This window comes from Bactrocera neohumeralis, chromosome 2, assembly GCF_024586455.1.
Source record: "Bactrocera neohumeralis isolate Rockhampton chromosome 2, APGP_CSIRO_Bneo_wtdbg2-racon-allhic-juicebox.fasta_v2, whole genome shotgun sequence".
NCBI classification, from domain to species: domain Eukaryota; kingdom Metazoa; phylum Arthropoda; class Insecta; order Diptera; family Tephritidae; genus Bactrocera; species Bactrocera neohumeralis.
Genome location: NC_065919.1, coordinates 61,052,293 through 61,060,431, shown reverse-complemented (window position 1 = coordinate 61,060,431; position 8,139 = coordinate 61,052,293). Strand labels below are relative to the sequence as shown.

Genomic DNA, 8,139 nt, shown 5'->3' with positions numbered 1-8,139 from the left:
AGAAAGAATTTTTTTAATTTTTTATACAGCTCGTAAGTAAAAATTACATAATTAAAGTGATATTTAAGTACAGCACATAGTAAATTACAATTCTATTGCTTCCAAGAATTTGCTGTAATAAACAATTCCAAAAAAATGATCTTCCGCTGTGTTCTACACTAATATTGTTAAAAAACGTTGCACAAAATTTTCCGAAATAATAATTTAATCATTTTTTAAGAAAATGTCTTTTGAAACTTTACATCTACATAAACTTATCTATTATCAATTAGTTATTTATAATCTAAAATCCTTTTTTCAATTTTCTTTAATGCAATTCGTTTTTCATTTAGTAATTTCGGTACTGGTGTTCTTATCGTATTATAAATAAACCTATGTTAGCTAAAATTTGTTCTCTTTTGCAGGATTTTATAGGCAATACTTACATTTGTTCCGGTAAGTTAAAAAAAAAAAATAAAAATTAATATGTAAAACGGCTTTTATAATTATCAATGTTAGCCAAGAATATGGACTTTCTCCAACTCAATCGAGAATTTATTTAAAAAACTATTTTTCCTCATGAACATTTTTCAGCACAAGGAATAACTAATATTTTACAAATTTTTTATAAATATCAATAAATTAAAAATTATATTTAGACCATACAGGAAAAGGGTAACTATCATCGACAATTAGTAAAAAACGTGTAACCTAGCCCAAAAGGATTCTTATAATAATACAGCGATAAAAAATGTCCTGAAAACACGCTAGACCTTTATGTATCAAGTGGAACCTCTAGAGCCTTTTATATAGTATCTACTAAGTTGCTTTACTTTAATATCAGAGAGTTTCTCTATGTGGCTAAAAATCGGAGCCAAAATGTTTTAACCTAACACCTTCAAAATTAGAACAGAAGAGCATAAAATATGGAGACAATTTTTCCAGAAAAATTGGACAGCGACGATCAATCAAAAATTTGATCAGAACATGCTCAATTTAATCAAATAAAAATACACAGTACTTCATTCCTCCTTCTTAATATATCTTTTTCTACCATAAAAGAGGTTGATATACGTATATATTCGAATTTTTTTAAACTTATGTCACCTCATCAGTACTCGTACAACAGCTGTCATGGTCCAAAACCAATTGGCAGTTAGTTGCTACATTGTAAGTTAAAATGACTAACCTACGCTGTTGCGCCTTTCTGTTGATATTAATGTCACACAAGAGATTGATGGGTTCAACAGAAGTGGATCTAATAAAAACAGGTTTTCCATAGGTTCCAACTCTCACTTGTGATATCTTCGAAGCGCATACCGCGTTCCATGGGATTGTTGCTGTTGCTTTGCTGCTGCTTCTGATATTTTGGGCATGACTTTGTTTGCTTACATCCCAATAAAGCATGTGTCATTCGCTTTAACGGCATTTTTTCCGTTCATTCGGTTGTTTGCCAACGGCTCGCAACAAACACATAAACAATGACTTCACACTTTATTTTCCGCAGTTTTTGTTGTCAGCTGATCCATCTGTGCGTGTTGGTGGAGAGTTGGCTCCACCTTGTGATTAGCGCAAACATGGCGCAGCAGCATTATTGCGCGATAACAACTTTTGATTGAGCGTGTTTTTGTGTTAATGAATTTTCGAGTTTTCATGTCAATATTATTTTGTTCAGAAATTTATTTTATTTTCAAAGTGACAAAAGAAGAAATCAGCTCTTATAAGCTTAAATTTTTTATCTTTTTAAAAAAATAATTTCTTTCCTCTAACACCTGCTGTTTTCAAAACAAGAGCTAAATCCCTCTTTTGGGACTGTTTTTATGGTTTTACCTTTCTGCTACATATCTCATTATTTTAATTTCAGTTATTAGCAAAATTTGTGTGGATGCAATATAAAATCATACAGAGTTTGGGCTAACACTCTTAATTTTAATTCGATGTTATTTGTTGTTTTTGAAGGACATGTTGCGTTTAACAGAAGACAGACTACCTTACAGAACTTTTGCTAGTAATTTATAATAGAAATACAGCATAAAATTGTATTTGCCATTAAAAACCTTAGTCTTCAGCTTGCCGATATTTTATTATGATGTAGTGAGGTACAACTGTTGAACATTATTACCTTAAAAGCTTGAAAGTTCTGAGGTTTTCATGTTGCCAGAAAATAATTACAAATTTTGAAGTTTCAAACTAGTATATTATTCAACTTTGAGTAAAATAAATCATAATATTTGTGGGCCGTTTAATACCCAATTAGGCAGTATGCACTTAGACTTTGCTATATGTATTTAACTATCGACTAAATATCTACCAGTAGTCACTGGTATAAACAGCGCTCACTAGTTTATGCGCTTAAAAGCTACCGTCCATACTAATATGTATGACCTGGAAACCATTGTAGTTTGTCCTAGAAATAGGATGTTAGATTCAACGAAATATCATGGCATTCTCCCATCTTCTTTGATGAAACTCTAACAGAGTTTAATGATATCAAAGCCGCTTGTGCCACTAAAGCTTGTCTAAATCAACTCGGTTTTCTAGGTAAGATTTTATAGCAAAATCATAATAATTTTTGAGCTTTAATGGTATATTATAATCTAAAGCTTTTATTGGAATTAGTATGTATGTATGTATATATGTTTATGTAAATGCAATCATTCCATTTAATTTTAATTTCTCCTGGTATTGCATAGACTGCGATTCCAGCAATTTAATTGTATCGCGATAGTTTCGCTGAATTATTTAGTTATTTCCCCTGCCGCCTTGTCACATAATCGTACTTCAACTGACATGCGTGTGACTGAGTATTAAAAATTGCGTGCAAATATGTACATTTGGTTTTAACCAGTTGAGAAGCTTAGCGTTATTATCGTATTAGCGATTCTAATAAATGCTGAATAATGCTTAACTTCCCTAAGCACTTATGCCGGCCATATAAATTTAGCAAAATGCAAATAAGCGTTTGATTACTTCATTATTATAAGTAATCAGGCAAATATTTGCCCAACCACACACAGTTTCACTCGCCATATACAAGCTATGTGCTTATATATGTTTGCTTACCTTAGAAATAAGACCAATAAAACATTGTAATAAATGTAAATATGTACTTATAAGAAAACAAGCATTTGCGGACGACGAAGCACTCATACGCTGTGGAGCACCTTTAATCGCTGGGGCTTTTGTCATGCATATTATCGCGTGCGTACACAAATTGCTCAGCAAGGTCGGTCATTTGATTTTGCCGAATAGGCAGAAATCACACGGAGCTATTTCTGCTGAATACAATGGTTTCGGTGTTGGTTGGAAATTTGGCGAAAGACTCACCTAAAATCAATCCAGTATGCTATGGTGGTGAAAAAACCAAGAGTTGTCGGACCATAATTCCGGCCTCTACTCACGAAAATATGATATGTGACCCGCTTTGATGTTGCTTTTTCAGTTTCGGTTCACCTTCACCTACTCGGCCAGTGTCTGATCATCTGTTTCCGGGTCCTAAGCATGGTTCCAAGATCTATCGGCAATAATAACACGTTTCTTGACATCCTTGTAGTTGGAACGCATTATTTCAAAGCCTTTGACACGAGACTATTTTTCGAAAAATTTGAGTGATTCGGGGACCAATCGAGCTTTCAGTTTTCTTAGGCACAAATGATCTCACTGCGACAAGCGACATATATTATATTTAAACCTAAAACTAAAATTAAGAAGAAAATTAATTATAAAAATTATGAAAAATTTAGTTAAGAAACTTTATTATATACTTACCCTAATAATACATTTGTAATACTAAAATATTACTTGCCTTAATACCTACCTTAACTTAACCTATTACAATATTTAAGGAAAGTTCGAAAAATAATTATACTTACCCCTTTGTAATACATACTTGCCTAGTGGTTTAAGCCGTTAGTTTCAAGATTTAGGCTATGCAATTACATGAAATGAAATAAAGACACAACAACACTTACCCGCGACAAACAATTATCACCAAATTATGTCACCAAACACATCTCTCATAAAGTCATCATTCCTAATCTAGTTGAGAATCTTAAAGTCTATGTTGTTTCTACACCAAATGCTGACGTTTTGCAAGTTATCGTTAGAAATATTTTTGCAAATTGAATTTTTCTTAATATTATTAATTAAAGTTCTCAAAAATTTATCTACGTATATTTTATATGCATATTTTTGTAAATGTAAATACTGAATGCATGTGAAGGTCTGCACTTGTGATTAAGTCTGTAACTAAAAGCTAGTGGAAGTATTTAGTAAACCGTTAAGCTACGAGCGTATGCGCATTCAAAAGTACGCAGGCAACCGGCCCCTTGACACCTTTTTTCTATTAATGCTGTTGTTTCTGCTTTATTATTTTACTTTTTCCTTTAGTGTTGCTTGCTTTTTTAGCTGTATTTGTTGTTATTTTCAAAATTGCTGTTTTGTTTTTGCAATTTCTTTGCTGCTTTTTCTATAGTTGTTGTATTTGTTTTTGCCACTGCAATTGCAATTGTCCTGCTGTTTTTTTTTTACTCGTGTATAGAGCGCTCAGACTGCAGTGAATATTTTATGTAGTCAGACAAGTGTGTATGTGTAAATGCTGATAAATATATCTATGTATGTGTTTGCATATCTCTTTCGTATTCACATTTTCCGTGTACAAGAAAATTGCTCTGCTGCCATTGCCGGAAAAAATGTCTCTTCTAATAATGAAGTATATGCCGTCATCCGATCTGCAAAAGTTGTTCGGATATTTTGGTAATGCCTTACATAACACTTAATTCTTTGTCAAATTTTGTCGAGAAATTATGTCTGAAAAAAGCTCTCCGTCCAAAAGCTCGATACCAAACGTTCTATTGTATGCTATAGTTTTCCGATTTGTACAAAATTTCATAGAGATATCTCCAACTCCTAGTTCCCCAATTTGTGTATACTATATACATAATTTATTCAGCTCGTTGTGCTGATCTTTTATATATTGTATATACTTGCATATATAAGTAGAGCCTCCGGATTTTCGTGCTTGGTGTTACAAAGCTCATGGCAAATTTAATATACAAAGTTCTTGGTATAAAAAGGTTTCTCATAGAAACAAGAGATATGTAATGTCAAACGAATCATCCTACCGGACACTATATAATATCGACCTCCTCTAGTATAAAATTTAAGCTGGAGAGATCCAGTGCAGTAACGTTCAGACTAATGGATGATAGCTTCCTGCTGAGAAATAATTTCTCACAGTGTAAACACGGAACACGGAAATAAACGTAGTATTATTCTTGGTTTAGTGTATTGTAAAAGGAAAAGCAGAATGAAAGAACTCTTCAACACAATAAAACAGAACAAATTCCTCTAAACTGAAAGGATAGACTACAGTGAAAGGCAGATTTGAAGGTGAAGACGCAAATGAGGAAGTGGAAAGGTGAATGTCATACGGTGTTTAGATTAACATAGTACACAGAGTTACAAACAAAGCAAAAGCAAAAACAAAGGTCATATTAAGTATGAGTGTGTTTTGACAAATGAGTGTAAAAGAAGGAATGTTGCCGAAAGCCAGTATGCGTTTATAAACATGTGTCTGTGTGCTTATTTTTGTGACCTGACCATGTGTGCACACTATAGAAAACTATTTTATTGGAGTGAATTGTGTGTATTTTAAAGAATTTTTTACCTAGCAATAATCACGTGGAAATTAATTTTGCTTTTAATTAAGCATCAGCAATAATTCCTTCGGAAAGTTACAAATTTTCTCACATGGTTAAGACTTCTTAATCTCTAGTATTTGAAGTGCTGAAAATAAATAACTAATCCTTGAAATTATTTATTTCTTAACTATTGCAATAACAAGAAACGATATACAATCTTAATTGCAAGCTATTGTTAATATCTAAAATAACCGGATAGTACCCGGATTTTTAACCAGAAAAAGGCTTTACACTCGATGGCATTCTTAGCTTTCGGAAGTACAAAAAGTTCATTCATTTTAGTGAAATTATCCAACAAAGAATTTCCATTAACGGCCATAAACATCAGCTGATGATCAACACGTCTTTCAAATACATTTGGTGCTTGAGAATCGACAATTAACAGTCAGAGATATTACTGGCATCGTTTGAATGTCGGAAAGTAAGTGAAAACCATTGAACATTTGAGAAGAGAAAAGGGAAAGCTCGATTTGTTCCCGAATCACTCAATTTTTCGAAAAACAGCGTCGTGTCAACGTCAGTGAAACAACGCCTTCCGACTACACGGATGTCATAAAACGTATTAATTCTAGCGATAGTCTTAGATCTTAGACCGTTCCATATTGCATTGACTATTCGCGAATTTTTCTCAAAATTTTCACCCAATATCGTGGCCCAAATATTCGCCCGACACAAGTGTATTGGAGTCAAGCGGGATTACATAGATTTTTAAGAATAAATTAAGGATTCAAAATTAATAAACAACTTCTTACTATTTGTTTGCTAATTTTTCGCTAATTATTCTCATATTCATTGCTCATTTTATGCTTTTGTTGCACTGCACCCTCTCTAAATAAAAAACACAACGTCTTTTATTTTAATCTTATGTGGTATGATACGAGTACCCAATATTTGCATTAGCTACTAACTTCGATTTCTTAATCACTTTCACATTATGAATTTTATCGTCTTCCGTACAAACGCAATTTCTTCTGTGCTTAAACAATTGACCGGAAACTTCAATGAAGCACAATTAAAGAAAAAACTGATAGCACCCTATAGCGAATCAATTAATATCAGTCATAAAAATACCAAGGATAAGCTAAGTAAAACTGAATAGGCTTTCAATAAAGAAGAAGAGCTGGCAATAATGCCGTTGAATTGGCATAAATTAAAGAATAGAACTCATCTGATGCAAAGTCACAGAATCCGCGACACAAAAGACGTAGAATGCGATAACGAGTCAATGGAGATCAAAGCACAACTTTTTCAAAGGACAAGAAGAGAGTGGAGGAAGCGTTAAATTTCAAATATTCACAAAGCCAACAACAGCAATAATTGCCACTAAAACAACATGTCAGCACTAGAGTGGGCATTAAAAATGAAATGAGAGCGAAGGAAGAAAGTCAAACGCAACATCGGAAGCAAACACCTTCAGTTTCGAGTCTTGAACTTTTGCAACTTGAGAGGCAACTTATATCATACTTGTACAAACATGCTACATGTACACGCTTGAAAGTTGAGCTCGGCAATAACATCAAGTGTGCACTCGCAAAAACTCTAAACGGAAGAAGCACAAACACTCTTATGAACACACCAACACACACACATAAATGCAAAAATGAATCGCCTTGCGACATTTGGCGAAAAGCATAATTAAACTTTTTGTCACCCTCTGCTGTCGTACCGTTGAAAGTGAGAGAAACAATTGCTAGAGAAAGGGTAAGGCAGGTAAATAATATTGAATGAACAGTGTGTGGCGAAATTAAAGGTGACTAATGATGTGTTATTGGTATTGTTAACGGTATTGAAAATATTGTCCATTATTTTATGTTATTTTGGTTTGGCTTCTCGCCGTCTGCTGATTTCGGAAAATGCGTTATCAAATTAACATGTCATTGTGAACATGATTACTTTGGATGTTACACATTACGCTACAAATATATTTGATGAGAAAATAGGTAAATTAGGCACTGCTTAAAAATTACCTCTTTTATAAATTTTGGTAGAAAAAACTCTTAGAAAAGAAGTATATTCTTAACTAAATAAGGTTCTTAAGGAAATAATGCAACAGCATAATTCAGCCCACCAAACGTTTTTCGTTGAGTTTAAACTAAAACTGTAGTTATTTCAAATACTGTTTTAATTAAAATTCAGAATGATTAAAACAACGTTTCTTTCAATTTTTCACACTCTTATTAAATGACTCTGTCCAGACGGTTTTTAATTAACTCTAAGTCAATGTCAGTTATTCGATATTTCAATTTCAAAGAGTTTTTACAAAAAAATTATGTGACTAATATTAGGTAACGAAACACTTAAAGTATACAGTGTAGCGATTCGGCGATTTATGTGCTCCCAGAATTAACACTGAATACTTTTCATCATCCAATGCCCTTTTTCCAAACAACTGAAAACATTTCCTCATACATGTCTTCTACAATTCAGTCGCCAGAGCAACTTTTAGAACTACGTACCA

At 33.0% G+C, this 8,139-nt stretch overlaps 1 protein-coding gene across 4 annotated transcripts in view; it reads left to right on the top strand.

Moving 5' to 3' along the window:
* The first annotated feature begins 398 nt into the window (after positions 1–398).
* Positions 399–8,139, top strand: part of LOC126768033 (probable muscarinic acetylcholine receptor gar-1) — a 132,210-nt gene continuing 124,469 nt past the window's right edge. For all 4 annotated transcript variants that reach the window (XR_007669198.1, XM_050485894.1, XM_050485895.1 and 1 more), the window contains exon 1: positions 399–435. The gene's annotated coding sequence lies outside the window, so the exon portion shown is untranslated. The remainder of the gene's footprint in view (positions 436–8,139) is intronic.